A 20,596-nucleotide genomic window follows, 5' to 3' on the forward strand; every position below is an offset into this window, starting at 1 on the left:
GTTTGTGTTTCCTTGTTAATTTTCTGTTTAGTTGATCTATCCATAGGTGTGAGTGGGGTATTAAAGTCTCCCACTATTATTGTGTTACTGTTAATTTCTCCTTTCATACTTGTTAGCATTTGTCTTACATATTGTGGTGCTCCCGTGTTGGGTGCATATATATTTATAATTGTTATATCTTCTTCTTGGATTGATCCTTGATCATTATGTAGTGACCGTCTTTGTCTCTTTTCACAGCCTTTGTTTTAAAGTCTATTTTATCTGATATGAGTATTGCTACTCCTGCTTTCTTTTGGTCCCTATTTGCATGGAAAATCTTTTCCCAGCCCTTCACTTTCAGTCTGTATGTGTCCCCTGTTTTGAGGTGGGTCTCTTGTAGACAGCATATGTAGGGGTCTTGTTTTTGTATCCATTCAGCCAGTCTTTGTCTTTTGGTTGGGGGCATTCAACCCATTTATGTTTAAGGTAATTATTGATAAGTATGATCCCGTTGCCATTTACTTTATTGTTTTGGATTCGAATTTATATACCATTTTTGTATTTCCTGTCTAGAGAATATCCTTTAGTATTTGTTGGAGAGCTGGTTTGGTGGTGCTGATTTCTCTCAGCTTTTGCTTGTCTGTAAAGCTTTTGATTTCTCCTTCATATTTGAATGAGATCCTTGCTGGGTACAATAATCTGGGCTGTAGGTTATTTTCTTTCATCACTTTAAGTATGTCTTGCCTTCCCTCCTGGCTTGAAGAGTTTCTATTGAAAGATCAGCTGTTATCCTTATGGGAAGTCCCTTGTGTGTTATTTGTTGTTTTTCCCTTGCTGCTTTTAATATTTGTTCTTTGTGTTTGATCTTTGTTAATTTGATTACTATGTGTCTTAGGGTGTTTCGCCTTGGGTCTATCCTGTTTGGGACTCTCTGGGTTTCTTGGACTTGGGTGATTATTTCCTTCCCATTTTAGGGAAGTTTTCAACTATTATCTCCTCAAGTATTTTCTCATGGTCTTTCTTTTTGTCTTCTTCTTCTGGGACCCCTATGATTCGAATTTTGTAGCGTTTAATATTGTCCTGGAGGTCTCTGAGATTGTCCTCATTTCTTTTAATTCATTTTTCTTTTTTCCTCTCTGATTCATTTATTTCTACCATTCTATCTTCTACTTCACTAATCCTATCTTCTGCCTCTGTTATTCTACTAATTGTTGCCTCCAGAGTGTTTATTTCATTTATTGCATTATTCATTATATATTGACATTTTTTAATTTCTTCTAGGTCCTTGTTAAACCTTTCTTGCATCTTCTCAATCCTTGTCTCCAGGCTGTTTATCTGTGATTCCATTTTGATTTCAAGATTTTGGATCAATTTCACTATCATTATTCGGAATTCTTTATCAGGTAGATTCCCTATCTCTTCCTCTTTTGTTTGGTTTGGTGGGCATTTATCCTGTTCCTTTATCTTCTGGGTATTCCTCTGTCTCTTCATCTTACTTAAATTGCTGAGTTTGGGGTGTCCTTTCTGTATTCTGGCAGTTTGTGGAGTTCTCTTTATTGTGGCGTTTCCTCACTGTGTGTGGGTTTGTCCAGGTGGTTTGTCAAGGTTTCTTGGTTAGGGAAGCTTGTGTCAGTGTTCTGGTGGGTGGAGCTGTATTTCTTCTCTCTGGAGTGCAATGAAGTGTCCAGTAGTGAGTTATGAGATGTCTATGGTTTTGGGGTGACTTTGGGCAGCCTGTGTCCTGGAGCTCAGGGCTGTGTTCCTGTGTTGCTGGAGAATTTACTTGTTATGTCTTGCCCTGGAACTTGTTGGCTCTTGTGTGATGCTTGGTTTCAGTGTATGTATGGAGGCGTTTGATGAGCTCCTGTTAATTAATGATCCCTGGAGCCAGGAGTTCCCTGGAGTCAGGGTTTGGACTTAAGCCTCCTGCTTCCAGTTATCAGTCTTATTTTTACAGTAATTTCAAAACTTCTCCTTCTATACAGCACCATTGATAAAACATCTATGTTAAAGATGAAAAGTTTCTCCACCGTGAGGGTCACCCAGAGAGCTTCACAGCGTTACATGGAGAAGAGAAGAGGGAGGAGGGTGTTAGAGGTGACCCAAATGAGATGAGGTGGAATCAATAGAGGAGAGAGTGGGCTAGCCAGTAATCACTTCCTTATGTGCACTCCACAACAGGACCGCTCAGAGATGTTCACAGAGTTATACAGAGAAGAGAAGGAGAAGGAAGGAGACAGAGGTGGCCAGGAGGATAAAAGGGGGAAATGAAAAGGAGGGAGACAGATCCAGCCAGTAATCAGTTCCCTAAGTGTTCTCCACTGTCTGGAACACACAGAAATTCACAGAGTTGGGTAGAGTAGAGAGGGGTTAAGGAGGCGACACAGGTGACCTGGTGGAGAAAAAGGAGAGTCCAAAGGGAGAGAGAGCAGTCAAGCCAGTAATCTCGTTCCCTAGTGAAAAATGGGTACTGAAGATTGGGTTCTTAAAGGTACAAAATTGGTAACAAATACATGAAAGCCAAAATTAAAAATCTAGGGTAGAGTTTGGAATTTCAAAAATACAATGTTAAAGAAAAGAAGAAGGAAAAGAAAGAGAGAAAAACAAACAAAAACAAAGTCACAAAAATTATAAAGAAAATATAGGTACAAAATTGATAACAAATACCAAAAAGCATAAATTAAAAATCTAGAGTAGAGTTTGGAATTTCTGATATACAATGTTATATAAAAGAAGAAGAGAAAGAAAGAGAGAGAAAAAAAAATTACAGAAATTATAAAAGAAAATATAGGTACAAAATTGATAACAAATACCAAAAGCTAAAATTAAAAATCTAGAGTAGAGATTGGAATTTCAAAAATACAATGTTAAAGAAAAGAAGGAAAAAAAAAAAAAAACAAGGTCACAAAAATTATAAAAAATATATATATGAAGTTTACTTTAAAAAAAAATAGGGTCCTTTTTTTTTTTTTTTTTTGCAAAGTAATAGTAGGTTATAAAAGTGAAAATTAAGGGAGTAATAGAAGACTTAAAATTTTTTAAAAAATTAAAAAAAAGAAAGAAAGAATGATCATAAAAATAGTAAAAATATATCTAGGACTTTCTCTGGTTTTGTTGTGAGTATTGTGGTGTCAGTTCATTTTTGGCTAGTTCCTTGGTCTGACTTATATTTCTCAAGATCTATAGGCCCCTTCCTATGTAGTCGGTACTAACCACAGGATTTAATCTATTGCCTGTAGCTTCCAAGGCGGTTCCCTCTGTTATAGCTTCTTCTGTTTGCTGATCTCTTCAGTGTCTGGTTTCCACCCTGACACAAAGGGAACGGTGGTGGACACTTTTTTTTTTTTAGGCTCACTTGTTAAGTCATGCTGTGGGGAGGGAGGGACGCTGCAAACAAATAACACTGGCGTGTGCTCACAGTGCCTCAGCCACACTGGGTCTGCCCCTGCTCAAGGCGCGTGTAGCCTCCCTGCCCACACTGCTCCGGCTCTAGGTTGCTCCGCTGGGAACCATCCGTGGCCGGCCCTGGGCTGCTTGCACCTCTCGGGTCCAAGCCGCTCAGGTTCAGGCACTCAGGTAGTCCTCAGAGGTGCAGACTCAGTTGGGCCTGCGTTTTGTGCCCATCCCAGGTCCGAGCAGCTCAGGTGATGAGGTGTTTGGCCAGTGCGATTGCTGTGACTTATCGCCTCCCTGCTGCTCGGTTATCTAGGTGTACAACTGGTGCACCTTCTAAGGCGGATGTTGACGAGAAGACTCTTGAGAGTCCCTTGGACTGCAAGGAGATCCAACCAGTCCATTCTGAAGGAGATCAGCCCTGGGATATCTTTGGAAGGAATGATGCTAAAGCTGAAACTCCAGTACTTTGGCCAATTCATGCGAAGAGTTGACTCATTGGAAAAGACTCTGATGCTGGGAGGGATTGGGGGCAAGAGAAGAAGGGGACGACAGAGAATGAGATGGCTGGATGGTATCACTGACTCGATGGATGTGAGTCTGTGTGAACTCCGGGAGTTGGTGATGGACAGGGAGGCCTGGCGTGCTGCGATTCATGGGGTCACAAAGAGTCGGACACGACTAAGTGACTGATCTGATCTGATAGATTTGAGACAAGGGCATAAAATCACACTGGACAACATTGTAGGGGTTTTACTTATAAGAGGCTACTTTTCCCATTTGTTTTGAAAATACTACCAAATTGTACTCACGGCTTGTACTGAGGTTTTTGGCCCACCCTTGAAGTTTCTCCTGATGTTTACAGAATTGTAAGGTAGTAGGTAAATATTTTTATTGTCCTCAATAATTTTATGCATCATATCTAAACATTTCTGCCTAATTCCAGTTCACAAAGATTTTCTTATATGTTTTGTAGAAACTCTGTTGTTTGAGGTTTTACACTTAGGTCTATGATCCATTTGATCCATTGTGTGTTAAGTTCTATATGTGGTATAAAATATGAATCAAAGCTCTGATTTGATTTGATTTGTATGTGGATATCTAATTTGTGTTCCAGCACCAATATGTAGAAAAACTATTGTTTTCCACTAAATTATCTTTTGCAGCTTTGCCAAAAATCAATTGTCCATATACATATGGGTCTATTTTTGAGCTCTATTCTTTTTTTTAATCTATCTTAATACTCAGACCTCAGCTTCTTAAATACTGTAGTTAAATTAAGTATTGAAATCACATAAAGTTCTTCACATTTTTCTCTTAGTTCTTTTAGCTATTCTTGGCTCTTTCTATTTTGATGTGAATATTAGAATTAGTTTGGCAGTTTTTTTTTTTTTTTGTGGCAGTTTTTATAAAAAAAAAAAAAAACTAGCAGTGGCTTTGATTGGATTATATCAGATCTGTAGATCATTGGGGAAAATTGGTATCTTAACAATAGTAAATCTTCTGAACTAAATTTTGCCTTTCATTTGAGTCTTTATCTCTAAAGCACTTTCTCATTTTCATTTTATCAGTTTTGCACATCTTTAGTCAGTTTTAGACCCACGTATTTCGTTGTGTTTTGATACTAGTGGAAATGTTATTTTTTAAAAAATTCAAATGTTAGCATAACTCTGTTGTACTTATTTAAGTGATTGTTTCAGGATTTCTAGTATATATTTTTAACATCATAGTCTACCGTCAAGTGATATACTACTTCTCAACTAGCACATAAGTCTGAAGACAGTGTAGTTCTATATCTATCTCTTTCCAACTCACCCTCCCCCTAAAACAAAAATCCACAGCAAAATAAAACCCTGACTTCTGAGTTTGTTTTGTAATTCTAGCTCCTTGGTCTTTATGAACTCAAAGCTCTATTCTTTACTTCAAGAGGACTGTAAGCCTACATCTTGTCCTCCTCCTTTTAGACTTTAAATAAATGCCTTGGACAATCATAGAGCTTACCTTATTAGTTTCCTGTGGTAGGCTGAATTAAAGCTCCCCCCCTCCCCCCACCACAAGATGTCTACCTCCTGCCCTCCAGAATTTGTGAGTGTTACCTTATATAGAAAAAGAAACTTTGCAGGTGTAATTAATTTAAGAGTTAGTCTTGTGGTGGGGCGCTTGACCTGCTATCCAGGTGGGCCCAATGTAATCATTATGCTTTTTAGAGGAGGAATGAATGAACCTTCAGAGCCAGAGGAGGAGGTGATGCGATGCTGGAAGTAGAGAAGGGAGTGTTGCACTTTGAAGGTGCAGTTGAGGGCACAGGCAGATGAGCTCAGGGGAACCTAGAAGCTAAAAAAGGTGAGAAAATCAATTCTCTACTCAGAACTTCCAGGGAGAATTAGCCCTGCTGGTATCTTTACTTCAGTTCAGTGAAACTGACCTCCAGAATTTCAAGAGAGCTTTTAAGTCTTTTAAGCCATTAAATTTTCAGTAATTTATTACAAAAGGAAGCTAACACATCTTACGTCTTTTGAGGATCGTTGTCTTTTGATTACTTATGTTCACTGCCTTAAATACTACTATTTTATATATTGTGTTTGTTTGCTTAGACTGTTTCAGCTTGGAGGGTAAATTGGTTCCCTGCTACTTTATTTGAAAGTGGAAATCCAAAAATGTTTTATAATTTTCAGGGATTATAAAAAGCAATTCCTTGAAGATCTGTGTGTGGAGTTACTTGTTTGAGGAATAAAATTTAGTATTCTGAAGTGTATAATGCTATGTGGCTAATGGATTGATGGTAAGGAAAGTGATTGGCATAAGATGGTGTCTTCCTCTAACTGAAAAAGAGAGAATTTCATATGGTTGTATGGAAGTAGAATAGTATGGAGCTTTGGAGTCAGACTTCAGTTTATTTCTTGATTTTACGCCTTTCTTCTTTGAAGTGAGGTAAGACATTAACCTTACTTATGCCTGCAATGCAGGAGACCCAGATTTGATTCCTTTGTTGGGAAGAGCCCCTGGAGAAGGAAATGGCAACCCACTCCAGTATTCTTGCCTAGAGAATCACATAGACAGAGGAGACTGGCAGGCTACAGTCCTTGGGGTCGCAAGAGTCTGACTTAACAACTAAATCACCACCACCAAGACATTACTCTAAGAGTTGATTTTGCCATCTGTAAGACCAGGATAATGTTCTATGATTGCTGCAAATCATGAATGTAAAGGGCTTAATCTGGCACTGGGCATATATTAATAGTAAGGATTTAATAAATGTTAATTTCTTGATTCTTAATGTCTTTTAATAAAGTGAAGTATTAGGCAATGGAAGAATTCTGGAAGCTGGCTATCAACTCCTCTTAAAAAATGGTCAGGAAGAGGGAAGGAATGTTTAGACTCAGTGGTTAATAGTGAGTAGCTCTTGGATGAGAACTGGAGTGTGAAGGAAGCAATTGTAAATTTTTTTAGAATTTTACATAGAAAGTGATATTCTGTAAAGTTGAGACTTGACCTAAGAACTTTTCAAATTGGAACTGTCCTTTAGTTTCAAGACTGAGCTAGAATTGAGCCACCACTGACAGCCAGATATCTTTTATTCCAAAGAAAATACTTAGAATGATTAAGTTAATTAACTTTAATACTCAGCATACCTCCCCTCCCCTCACTATGGAGCCACTGTCTCCCTACTGAGCTCTGGGGCTTACAAAAAAAGGAAAACAGCAAGTACTAAATGTCTGAAATTCATAACTTGAGCTCTTGAGCCACAAGACTTCACAAACCCTACACCTTTCATCCTGGGTTTCCTTCTCCCATCCTCTGACCTCAACTCTATCCAGTTGTGACTGAGTTAATGCTTTTTATCTTCAGTTTACCTGTATCATTCCACATAAGTTGACCTTGGTAGCTTCTTTTCTATATCTGGACCAGGGACTTCTCCTGTCCTTTAAAACCTTCCTGAATACAAATGAGCAACTCACACCAAAGTTAATTTACAGAATGAGGTAACATTGAAATTTCATGTTACATGACTTTTCTAAAATTTTAAAATCCTTTAAATTTCACATTATGCTGACTTAGAGGTAAGTTACTGGTTTGAATCCTTGTCCATTACTTTCTAGTTGTGTCACTTTGGAAAAACCACTTAATTTTTCTTAGCTTTCATTCTTTTATTATAAAAAAACAATTATGATATCTTCATCTTCAGATACCTGTAAGAATTAATTGACTAATATATGTAAAAGTGCTTACAACTGTCTGTGCATGATAAGTATTAAATAAATTTATAATTATCAATATTTCAAAATTATGCAAATATATTGGTAAGTATTAACTATGCTTTTATTATAGCACAAGTTTATATTTAATGTAGTTACTTTAAAAAAGCTTAAATAATCCAATATATTTACCAAATTTTGGGTTCTTTTCTCTTTAGAATGCCTAGATGTCTTACCCATATAATTCTATCTGTTGATGCCATCATCATAGGCATCAGAATGCTGTCAGAGGCAACAGACCTAGTGGCTGTTACAGAAATACTTTTGCAAACTCAGTGCCCTAAAGTACTGGTAGCTAAGAGAGTCAGACAACTTACAGACTTTGCAACATTGGTTTCTGTTATTTGACCCATTTAATATAGAGAAAGTGACCATGGGAATAGGCTCTGTAAGCAATATATGTTGCTTATTTCTAATAAAGATTCTAAGAAAGTCTAGTGCTTTTCAAAATTTAACATACCTGAAAATTACCTCGAGATCTGTTGAATATGTGGATTCCAAATCAAAGTCTTGAGTGGGAACTGAGCTTCTCAATTAGAGCCAGTTCCCAGGTAATGTGTCTTTCTTTGCTGCTGGTTCTTGAACTACACTGTGAATTGCAAGGTTGTAAGATGTGGAGGATTAGAACAGGCTAATTTTGAAGATCTTTAGTCATTTTGACATCTACAGTTGTACATCAAGTACATCCCGTACATATTTGAGAGGAACATACTTTGTGGTTTGGAAGTTGGTTATAAATTACATTCGTAAAATATGCCTCTTAGATGTTATGTTTCTCTTAATGTCAGTTTCATCCCATTAGTCATTTCACTTGTGTGACATATTCTGGTTTAAAACTAGGCTACCTAATATCCATTAGGAAGTAAAGATAAAATTGGTAATCTTCTGATTTTCTGAAGGTCATAACATAAACATGAGGTGAAAACTGGATCATTCTAAAATTATTAAACTAATTACATTACCTATAAAATACCCACAAGTTATGTCTTACCCCACCCTCCACAAAACAGTTGTAATTGACAGAACTATTGCCACAGATAGTAATAGGTTCATATAAATGTCATCTAAAAAAATAAAGACAAAATGTTGGCTGAGAAATATCTGGACCCAAGAAAAATCTCTGAAACTTAAAATCAATAGCAATAATTAGGAAAGAGCAAATTGGTAACATACTTTAAGGCAAATACTTTGTGGAATAATGAATTTTCCAATCAAGGTTTATATTTAATTGAAAAATATAAAAGTATCAAAATATTCCATAGACTAGAATTAAATGTTCCTTAGCAGTACAATCCCAAGTATAATTAACTTTGAATTATTCAATTCTCTTATCTCTTTAAAGAATAATTTACTTACCATCTTGTGGACAAGCATTCTACTTCCAAGTGATCTTGTTTTATCCAGTTCCCACTGGTGTCGTCTGTTTATTCACTGTTCTTCAGACTCCCTATTCTTAAAATTAAGATCGTGTGTATTAAAGAAACATTGCCTAAGGTTTGTGATGCCATAAACTAGTACAAATTTATTTTCTATAAAGTATTTAAACCAGAATAAAGCCAAAATAAAATTATACAAGATAGGTTTGCTTCTACAGAAGGCTTTTCTCCTTTTCCACAGTTGGCTTTAGTTTTCTTGATTGTTATTTCTAATTACTGAAGAATTTTACAATTGGGTCCAACTGTCTTTTAATACTGTTATTTCTTGCAGTGTTTATGACAAATTTCAATGTAACCATGGAAATCATTGTGCTACCACAAATTTTGCATTCTGATTTTGAAATAATATTAAGATGCTTGTGGATTACAGTTGTTCAAAATTTAAACCATTTAGTAATAAGATAACAAGGAATAAAATGTTAAACATCAAAGGTTAACAGATTTATGTTGCAATAAACATTTCCAGGGTTCTCTTTTTCTGTTATGAATATATTCATTAGAAAGAATAATTTAATTTAATAATCTTTAAATGTATGAAGTTGTCATTTTATTACCAATTAAGCTAAAGAAGTATTCCTTCATTGAGAAGAGGTTTGGTTTACTATCATTATAAATGGAATCAATTAGGTTCAATAAGTATAAAGCCACTTGCTACCTTATAAAATCCATATTCTTGATTGTAACAAACCAGTGACTTTTCAGATACCTCTAATTCATTTAATGTGGATTCATTTAGCTTCTAACAAGTGCCTGAAGGATGTAAGTGACTGTGATGAGTGTGATTTGTCTGTATTTTAATTATTTGGAAGATATTGAGCTGGTTCCAGTGATAAAGAGTGGGAACTGCCCATTGTTCTGCTTAATTTCAGGAATTTATTAAAATGATATATTTTGGCTTCAGAAAAAAAAGACCCACTCTCAGCATCAGAATAGTACATATCCTAGTGAGCTAATCAAATGCTAGCTCTTGGATAGTAGACTACTTTCCCATATGTTATTTTTGGAGTAATGAAGAGATCTTTAAATAACTCTTTATGGATCTGTCATTTTGACTTGCTTCATCATTTCATTTAGCTATCTGCTAAAACACTGCATCCGAAGAGAGCCTCTCCTGAAGACTCTAAGTAAAACAGCAATTCCTAACCCTTGGGTCTTATACCACTTCATCTTCATAGCACGAGTTACTCCTTAGGATTGTATACCCTTTGTTTTTAAAAAGTCTAAAATGTAGTTTCAGTATTTTAATATACCCACTAGCATAAAATTTCCATGAAGGCAGAGGCCTTGTCTAATTTACTCATTGCTGACCTAACATCTGAAAGCAATAACTGATAAATAGTAAATGCTCAATAAATATGTTTTCTTGAATATATAAATGAATATATTAATTACTGTGGGCATTGGCCTTCAGCAATGTATGCAGCTTAATATTTTATACCACACTTAGACATAGGCAGAGTGATCACAGTTGATTTTTCTTAAAATTTATTTATTTTTAATTCAAGGATAATTGCTTTACAGAATTTTGTTTTATCAAACATAAACATGAATCAACTATCAGTTCAGTTTAGTTCAGTTCAGTCACTCAGTCATGTCCGACTCTTTGCAACCCATGAATCTCAGCATGCCAGGCCTCCCTGTCCATCACCAACTCCCAGAGTTCACTCAAACTCATGTCCATCAAGTTGGTGATGCCATCCAGGCATCTCATCCTCTGTCATCCCCTTCTCCTCCTGCCTCCAATCCCTCCCAGCATCAGAGTCTTTTCCAATGAGTCAGCTCTTCGCATGAGGTGGCCAAAGTATTGGAGTTTCAGCTTCAGCATCAGTCCTTCCAATGAACACCCAGGACTGATCTCCTTTAGGATGGACTGGTTGGATCTCCTTGCAGTCCAAGGGACTCTCAAGAGTCTTCTCCAACACCACAGTTCAAAAGCATCAATTCTTCAGCGCTTAGTTTTCTTCACAGTCCAAATCTCACATCCATACATGACCACTGAAAAAACCATAGCCTTGACTAGATGAACCTTTGTTGGCAAAGTACTGTCTCTGCTTTTGAATATGCTGTCTAGGTTGGTCATAACTTTCCTTCCAAGGAGTAAGCATCTTTTAATTTCATGGCTTCAATCACCATCTGTAGTGATTTTAGGGCCCCCCAAAATAAAGTCAGCCACTGTTTACACTGTCTCCCCATCTATTTGCCATGAAGAGAGGGAACCAGATGCCATGATCTTAGTTTTCTGAATGTTGAACTTTAAGAAAACTTTTTCACTCTCCTCTTTCACTTTCATCAAGAGACTTTTTAGTTCCTCTTCACTTTCTGCCATAAGGGTGGTGTCATCTGCATATCTGAGGTTGTTGATATTTTTACCGGCAATCTTGATTCCAGCTTGTGTTTCTTCCAGCCCAGTGTTTCTCATGATGTACTCTGCATATAAGTTAGATAAGCAGGGTGACAATATACAGCCTTGACGTACTCTTTTTCCCCTTTGGAAAAAGTCTGTTGTTCCATGGCCAGTTCTAACTGTTGCTTCCTGACCTGCATATAGGTTTCTCAAGAGGCAGGTCAGGTGGTCTGGTATTTCCATCTTTTGAAGAATTTTCCACAGTTTATTGTGATCCATACAAAGGCTTTGGCATAGTCAATAAAGCAAAAATAGATGTTTTTCTGGAACTCTCTTGCTTTTTCCATGAACCAGCACATGTTAGCAATTTGATTTCTGGTTCCTCTGCCTTTTCTAAAACCAGCTTGAACATCTGGAAGTTCACAGTTCATGTATTGCTGAAGCCTGGTTTGGAGAATTTTGAGCATTACCTTACTAGCGTGTGAGAAGAGTGCAATTGTGCGGTAGTTTGAACATTCTTTGGCATTACCTTTCTTTGGGATTGGAATGAAAACTGACCTTTTCCAGTCCTGTGGCCACTGCTGAGTTTTCCAAATTTGCTGGCCTATTGAGTGCAGCACTTTCACAGCATCATCTTTCAGGATTTGAAATAGCTCAACTGAAATTCCATCACCTCCACTAGCTTTGTTTGTAGTGACGCTTTCTAAGGCCCACTTGGCTTCACATTCCAGGATGACTGGCTCTAGGTGAGTGATCACACCACTGTGATTATCTGGGTTGTGAAGATCTTTTTTGTACGGTTCTCCTGTGTATTCTTGCCACCTCTTCTTAATATCTTCTGCTTCTGTTAGGTCCATATCATTTCTGTCCTTTATCGAGCTCATCTTTGCATGAAATGTTCCTTTGGTATCTCTGATTTTCTTGAAGAGATCTCTAGTCTTTCCCATTCTGTTGTTTTCCTCTATTTCCTTGCATTGATCGCTGAGGGAGGCTTTCTTATCTCTCCTTGCTTTTCTTTTGAACTCTGCATTCAGATGCTTATATCTTTCCTTTTCTCCTTTTCTTTTCACTTTTCTTCTTTTCACAGCTATTTGTATGGCCTCCTCAGACAGCCATTTTGCTTTTTTGCATTTCTTTCCCAAGGGGATGGTCTTGATCCCTGTCTCCTGTGCAATGTTGTGAACCTCCATCCATAGTTCTTCAGGCACTCTATTATATATAGTCCCTTAAATCTATTTCTCATTTCCACTGTATAATCATAAGGGATTTGATTTAGGTCATACCTGAATGGTCTAGTGGTTTTCCCTACTTTCTTCAATTTAAGTCTGAATTTGGAAAAAGGAGTTCATGATCTCATCTACAGTAAGCTCCCAGTCTTGTTTTTGCTGACTGTATAGAGCTTCTCCATCTTTGGCTGCAAAGAATATAATCAATCTCATTTTGGTGTTGACCATCTGCTGATGTCCATGTGTAGAGCCTTCTCTTGTGTTGTTGGAAGAGAGTGTTTGCTATGACCAGTGCGTTCTTTTGGGAAAGCTCTATTAGCCTTTGCCCTGCTTCATTCCATACTCCAAGGCCAAATTTGCCTGTTACTCCAGGTGTTTCTTGACTTCCTACTTTTGCATTCCAGTCCCCTATAATGAAAAGGACATCTTTTTTGGGCATTAGTTCTCAAAGGTCTTGTAGGTCTTCACAGAACCATTCAACTTCAGGTTCTTCAGTGTTACTGGTTGGGGCATAGGCTTGGATTACCGTGATATTGAATGGTTTGCCTTGTAAACGAACAGAGATCATTCTGTCGTTTTTGAGATTGCATCCAAGTACTGCATTTCAGCCTCTTTTGTTGACCATGATGGCTCCTCCATTTCTTCTAAGGGATTCCTGCCCGCAGTAGTAGATATAATGGTCATCTAGTTAAATTCACCCATTGCAGTCCATTTTAGTTCGCTGATTCCTAGAATGTCTATGTTCACTCTTCCCATCTCCTGTTTGACCACTTCCATTTTGCCTTGATTCATGGACCTGACATTCCAGGTTCAATATTCCTATTGAAAAGCAGAGACATTACGTTGCCAACAAAGATCCGTCTAGTCAAGGCTATGGTTTTTCCAGTGATCTTGTGTGGACGTGAGAGTTGGACTGAGAAGAAAGCTGAATGCTGAAGAATTGTTGCGTATTGAAAAGCAGAGACATTACTTTGCCAACAAAGGTCCGTCTAGTCAAGGCTATGGTTTTTCCAGTGGTCTTGTATGGACGTGAGAGTTGGACTGTGAAGAAAGCTGAGCGCCAAAGAATTGTTGCTTTTGAACTGTGTTGTTGGGGAAGACTCTTGAGAGTCCCTTGGACTACAAGGAGATCCAACCAGTCCATTCTGAAGGAGATCAGCCCTGGGATTTCTTTGGATGGAATGATGGATGCTGAAGCTGAAACTCCAGTACTTTGGCCACCTCATGTGAAGAGTTGACTCATTGGAAAAGACCCTGATGTTTGGAGGGACTGGGGGCAGGAGGAGAAGGGGACGACAGAGGATGAGATGGCTGGATGGTATCACTGACTCAATGGGTGTGAGTCTGAGTGAATTCCGGGAGTTGGTGATGGACAGGGAGGCCTGGTGTGCTACAATTCATGTGGTCGCAAAGAGTCGGACGTGACTGAGCGACTGAATTGAACTGAACTGAACTGATGCAATATTGCTTTTTACAGCATTGGACCCTGCTTTTATCACCAGTCACATCCACAACTGGGTATTGTTTTTGCTTTGCCTTCATCCCTTCATTCTTTCTTGAGTTATTTCTCCACTGATCTCCAGTAGCATATTGGGCACCTACCGACCCAGGGTGTTCCTCTTTCAGTATCCTATCATTTTGCCTTTTCATACTGTTCTTGGGGTTCTCAAGGCAAGAATACTGAAGTGGTTTGCCATTCCCTTCTCCAGTGGACCACATTTTGTCAGACCTCTCCACCATGACCCTCCCGTCCTGGGTGGCCCCACATGGCATGGCTTAGTTTCATTGTGTTAGACAAGGCTGTGGTCCGTGTGATCAGATTGGCTAGTTTTCTGTGATTATGGTTTCAGTGTGTCTGCCCTCTGATGCCCTCTTGCAACACCTACTGTCTTACTTGGGTTTCTCTTACCTTGGACATGGGGTATCTCTTCATGGCTGCTCCAGCAAAGCGCAGCTGCTGCTCCTTACCTTGGATGAGGGGTATCTCCTCATGGCCGCCCCTCCTGACCTTGAATGTGAAGTAGCTCCTCTCAGCCCTCCTGCGCCCGTGCAGTCACTGCTTCTTGGATGGTAGTTATATATATGTTGCCTCCCTCTTGAACCTCCCTTCCATCTTTTGCCGCATCCTACCCCTCTAGATTGATACAGAGCCCCTTTTTAAGTTCCCTGAATCATACAGCAGGTTCCCATTGGCTATCTATTTTACAAATGGTAATGTAAGTTTCCATGTTATTTTCTCCATACATCTCACACTCTCATCCCCCTGCCCCATGTCCGTAAGTCTGTTCTCTATGTCTGTTTCTCCATTGCTGCCCTGCAAATAAAAGAAACTATAAATAAAGTGAGAAGACAAACCTAAGAATGGGTGAAAATAATAGCAAATGAAACAACTGACAAAGGATTAATTTCAAAATATACAAGCAATTCATACAAGTCAATGCCAGAAAAGCAAACAATCCAATCAAAAACTGGGAAAAAGACCTAAACAGATGTTTCTCCAAAGAAGACATACAGATGACTTACAAACACATGAAAGATATCAACATTGCTCATTATTAGAGAAATGCAAATCAGAACTACATTTAGGTACCATCTCACACCAGTCAGTTTAGCCATCAAAAAGTCTCCAGTTGATTTTTAAAAGATACCAAAGTAGGAAATGGGCAAGTCAACTGCATGAATAGAATATGTAATATTCTAGAATATTCTATTCTAGAATAGAATAGCAGACACCACCCCCCCCCCCATCTTCTCAGGGTTCTGTTTTTATATTTGTTTTGTGATCTCTAACTTTTCCTTTTTTTCTCACACTAGTCTATTTGCAATTCAAAATGGACTGATAAATAGTGAAATGGATAAAACCAAAATAAATGAAACTTTATTGTACACCCACTAAGGTTTTCACAAATAGTTAACTACAAGAAATGAGAGGAACAGATAAAGGAGCATGAGTGAGGTGGTTCTGGGTACATTTAATTCTAATTTCTGTATTCAATATATAGCATTTGGGAAACTCTTTTAGTAGGCTATCTTGTTGTTTTTATCCAAATCACAGTGTAGGAAAAGATGACTTTTCAGAGTGTTGTATTTAAAAAAAAAAAAAAAAAAACAGTTTTAAAATTCTTAGTATTTCTTGAAAGAGAGCTCTCATTTAGCACAATGTCTTCGCTGTTAAAATGAAAGTCCATTTTGATATTTGGCAAAACTAATACAGTTATGTAAAGTTTAAAAATAAAATAAAATTAAAAAAAAAAAAAAAAGAAAGTCCATACCACTTCCATGAGGACAAAGGGTAAATTCTAAAGAAAAAATAAATTTAGGAAGAGAAGCATCTTCCTGTATTTGTTTTCCATTATTTATGTTTCTGTCTATACACCATGTCGTTGCTCATGTGCCTCTGGGCACTGTTAGAAATGATCAAGACAATATTAACAATTGATCTTCCACATCTAACTCAGGATAAAAGCTGAAGTAAATCAATGATTTTACCATTGTATAACACTTTGCTGTAATTTACTTCTAGGGTGATTTACTGTGTGTGTGCATGAATGAGTGAGAACTTTATCCCCAAGTGGGTCTTCAATTCAGCCTTAAGGCACTGTTGCAAAAATATCATTTTACCCCTCTCATATTTTACCTGCTCTGAACAGTTATAATTTTGGATTTACTAACAACAGTTAATTTCTACACATTTCAAGAAGGGAATGTGGTACTACAGGTGGTGTTTGTATTCTTACACTAACATAAACTTAGGGATTTGTATTGGATTTACAGACAACTCATTGTGAGAAAAATCACTTTACAAGCAGCTGGAGCCTTTCAGGGGGTAGATTATTCCCTGGGAATAAATGGGTGACTGTGTAAGAGAGACACAATCAGGGCTGAAAATTCGGTTGTCGATTTTACTACAGCACAGCTAAATGACTAAGGATTGTGGTAAGAATATGAAAACGGTTCCATTAAGAGAGTCCCCAGAGGATTTAGAAAACGAATCATGTGGTTATGTAATAGGATCATCTGCCTGTATTTCAGATCTGAGTTGGTCATTTGGGGACAGGTCTTAATTCTTCTCGGTCATTTAAGTAGTTGTAATAGATCATGATCTCCACCAAACAAAAATAATAACATAATACCAAAACAAAAATTGAAACTCCACAAACCCTAACTTACTATCAAGAAATAAAATATACTGGGTGAACCCAAATTCTAACACTGCATGAGACACATGAGTGTTATTTGTGGCTGAACCCTAAGTGGATGGGGCAGGAGACTATGAGCAATGAATAGCTCTGTTTCTGCCTTAAGCTAATTAAGTTACATTAAGAAAGACCTTTGACCTTCCAGTGCTTGCCTAATTTCCTCATGTGTAAAATAGAGAAAATGATTCCTCTCTCAAAGCATATCTAAAATGATAAAATTATATTGCAGATACAAAAAGGTTTAGAAAGGCTATGACAACCTTTGCAAAAACACTTATGAATAAAATTTTCTGTTTATGAAGATACAGGTTGTATATAGATAAATATATGTAGAAAAATTGACCTATATATCCATATATATATATCAGATAAATATATGGTATATATGCATTTTATATTATCTGATTTATTTATTAAGCAATTATGAAAAAATAAGATAGGTAAATGTCTGTGAATGAATATAGAATAAAAGTACTGTAGTTAGAAAACAAGTGAATCATGATAATTGCTGTAAGCTTAACCAGGTCAGTTTGATCATTTGTAATTATTGGATGCTTTTTGATAGATATAAATAAATCTTCCATAGTTACATATTGTAGGAATTTTAGATTATTCTTCAACAAACTTACTACAAAATAAGGATGAAGGCAAGTCTCAAATTCATCCTACCTCATACAACAAACAAATAGCTAGAAAACACACAGTTATATGATGCCTTGGGTTTCTACTATTTTAGTCCTTTTTGACAGTTTCTTTAAAGCCTCATCACGACACATGCAACAGTATTCTAGCTAAATTTTGTGTATGAGAAAGGTGATAAAATCTGCCTATAAATTTCTGGACACAGGATCTATCAGGCTACTAAACTTAGCAAACTATCTTACAGTCTAGCCTACTTAACATGTTTGATTCTTCTACCTTATTTATGCACTAAGGAAGTATCTATATATTTCTTGCGATTTCACACATTCTACCAAAGAACACTATCTCTAATACTTATTATATCAATCAACAAAGTTTCTATAGGGAGCTTGTTCAGTGATAAAGGTATTGTTCATCTCCAAATATAGGTTTAGGATGTAAGTATTTCCAATGAAAACCAGTTGTTCCTGAACAGCTCTTTCTGAATGAAAGTCTTTAGATTAGTAACTATCAATTGGGTGTAGATGAAAATGAATTTACACATACTTGTCACTTCACCTATACTGAAGAATTTAATGTGAATTACTGGTAGTATAAAAGTTCTCTCTGCAGATTTATGCTTATTTTTTTATTTCCCAATCCCAGTCAGAGTATGAGTCAGTTAACCAATCTCAATACAGTCAGTTCTTCTTTAACACTTGTTTTGAAAATGTAAATTTATTCCAACATGGTGGTTGATATATTAGGAACAATTTAGTTGAAACATTAATTTCACATTTACTTATGGAAATTTTGTCCTTGATAAACACTAAGTGATATAGGAAACTGTCCCTGCACGAAGCGAGCCTGTTAGGATATACAAATGACATACATGCACACACCTCAAAGATCTATCAGATACTGCCCTCAGTGTGTGTGCCATGAGTCACACCCAACCACATCTGCTTTACAACTCCATCTGATCTCAGATAACCTTTCTTCCACCTTCTTCTACCATGATTCATGTTATGCAGACTTTTCTTTATAAAGAAAATGGCATATCAATTGTATTGTGGTATTTATGAACTTCTTAATTATTTAACATGTACAATTTTCACCATTGCTTTTTGGTTTCTATTTTCTTTAATATATAACTGATAAAGTTTTTGAATGCTATGGCATAATCAAACTTTCCTCATAAGCTCCATGGTTGACTTTTATGGCTTTATTTTTGCACAGCCCAGTGATTTCTGTGAACATATATATGAGGCTTTATTAGAGTACTCACTATGTTTACAATAAAATTTCCCTTCCTTCTTTCCCTCCCTCCCTCCTTTTCTCTCTTTCTCTTTCTCCTGCCCTCCCTCCCTCCCTCTCTCCTTCCTTCCCTCCTTCCCTATTTCTTTCCTTTGTAAAATGTGTTCAGTGGCCTAAGCATATCTGACTAAACTTGTGTTAGGGTAAAGGGATATGAGTGTGCTTCTAAGCACATGGGATAAACCATGGGACTAACTGAATTTTTAAAAGGCAGGGTGAATTTTCTTCTGTCATGTAACTTGGAATTTGTCCTGATTGTTAATTTTATTTTCCTCCAGTTCTCACATCACAGAATGTTATATAATGAACTCTTAGTATTGAATGAGTAGATATAAATACCCATAGAAGAAAAGCTGGAAGTTTCCCCCTTAAATATTATATCGGTGACAGAGCCAGCGTTGTAAGAGGTAATGACAATATGAGTTAGGCAAAGGTTGATATAAATGGGCCAAAGGCATGGTCAATCCATAGAGATACTAGTATTCCTCTATTGTAAACAGAATATAGGATCTGCTTTTCAGGCTCACTAAAAGACCACTGCTTTTTAATATGCTTTCCTTCCAAGGAGTAAGTGTCTTTTAATTTCATGGTTGTGATAACCATCTGCAGTGATTTTGGAGCCCCCCAAAATAAAGTCTGCCACTGTTTCCCCATCTATTTCCCATGAAGTGAGGGCACTGAATACCATGATTTTAGTTTTCTGAATTTTAAGCCAAATTTTTCACTCTCCTCTTTCACTTTTTGGTTCCTCTTCACTTTCTGCCATTAGGGTGGTGTCATCTGCATGTCTGAGGTTACTGATATTTCTCCCAGCATAATAGATTCCAGCTTGTGCTTCCTCCAGCCCAGCGTTTCTCATGATGTACTCTGCATAGAAGTTAAATAAGCAGGGTGACAATATACAGCCTTGACGTACTCCTTTTCCTATTTGGAACCAGTCTGTTGTTCCATGTCCAGTTCTAACTGTTGCTTCCTGACCTGCATATAGGTTTCTCAAGAGATGGGTCAGGTGGTCTGGTATTCCCATCTCTTTCAGAATTTTCCACAGTTTATTGTGATCCACACAGTCAAAGGCTTTGGCATAGTCAATAAAGCAGAAATAGATGTTTTTCTGGAACTCTCTTGCTTTTTCAATGATCCAGTGGATGTTGGCAATTTGATCTCTGGTTCCTCTGCCTTTTCTAAAACCAGCTTGAACATCTGGAAGTTCATGGTTCACGTATTGCTGAAATCTGGCTTGGAGAATTTTGAGCATTACTTTACTAGCCTGTGAGATGAGTGCAATTGTGCAGTAGTTTGAGCATTCTTTGGCATTGCCTTTCTTTGGGGTTGGAATGAAAACTGACTTTTTCCAGTCCTGTGGCCACTGCTGAGTTTTCCAATTTGCTGGCATATTGAGTGCATCACTTTCACAGCATCATCTTTCAGGATTTGGAATAGCTCAACTGGAATTCCATCACCTCCACTAGCTTTGTTCATAGTGATGCTTTCTAAGGCCCACTTGACTTCACATTCCAGGATGTCTGGCTCTAGGTGAGTGGGAGTGATCACACCTTCATGATTATCTGGGTCGTGAAGAACTTTTTTGTACAGTTCTCCTGTGTATTCTTGCCACCTCTTCTTAATATCTTCTTCTGTTAGGTCCATAACATTTCTGTCCTTTATTGAGCCCATCTTTGCATGAAATGTTCCCTTGGTATCTCTAATTTTCTTGAAGAGATCTTTAGTCTTTCCCATTCTGTTGTTTTCCTCTATTTCTTTGCATTGATCATTGAGGAAGGCTTTCTTATCTCTCCTTGCTTTTCTTTGGAACTCTGCTTTCAAA

The 20,596-nt window shown here is 37.3% G+C and overlaps 1 long non-coding RNA gene across 1 annotated transcript in view; it reads left to right on the forward strand.

Moving 5' to 3' along the window:
* Positions 1 to 5,566: 5,566 nt before the first annotated feature.
* The window catches only part of LOC123334444, an 84,984-nt gene continuing 69,954 nt past the window's right edge, over positions 5,567 to 20,596 (forward strand). The window contains exon 1 of the long non-coding RNA XR_006552298.1: positions 5,567 to 5,715. This is a non-coding gene — a long non-coding RNA (uncharacterized LOC123334444). The remainder of the gene's footprint in view (positions 5,716 to 20,596) is intronic.

This window comes from Bubalus bubalis, chromosome 7, assembly GCF_019923935.1.
Source record: "Bubalus bubalis isolate 160015118507 breed Murrah chromosome 7, NDDB_SH_1, whole genome shotgun sequence".
NCBI lineage: Eukaryota > Metazoa > Chordata > Mammalia > Artiodactyla > Bovidae > Bubalus > Bubalus bubalis.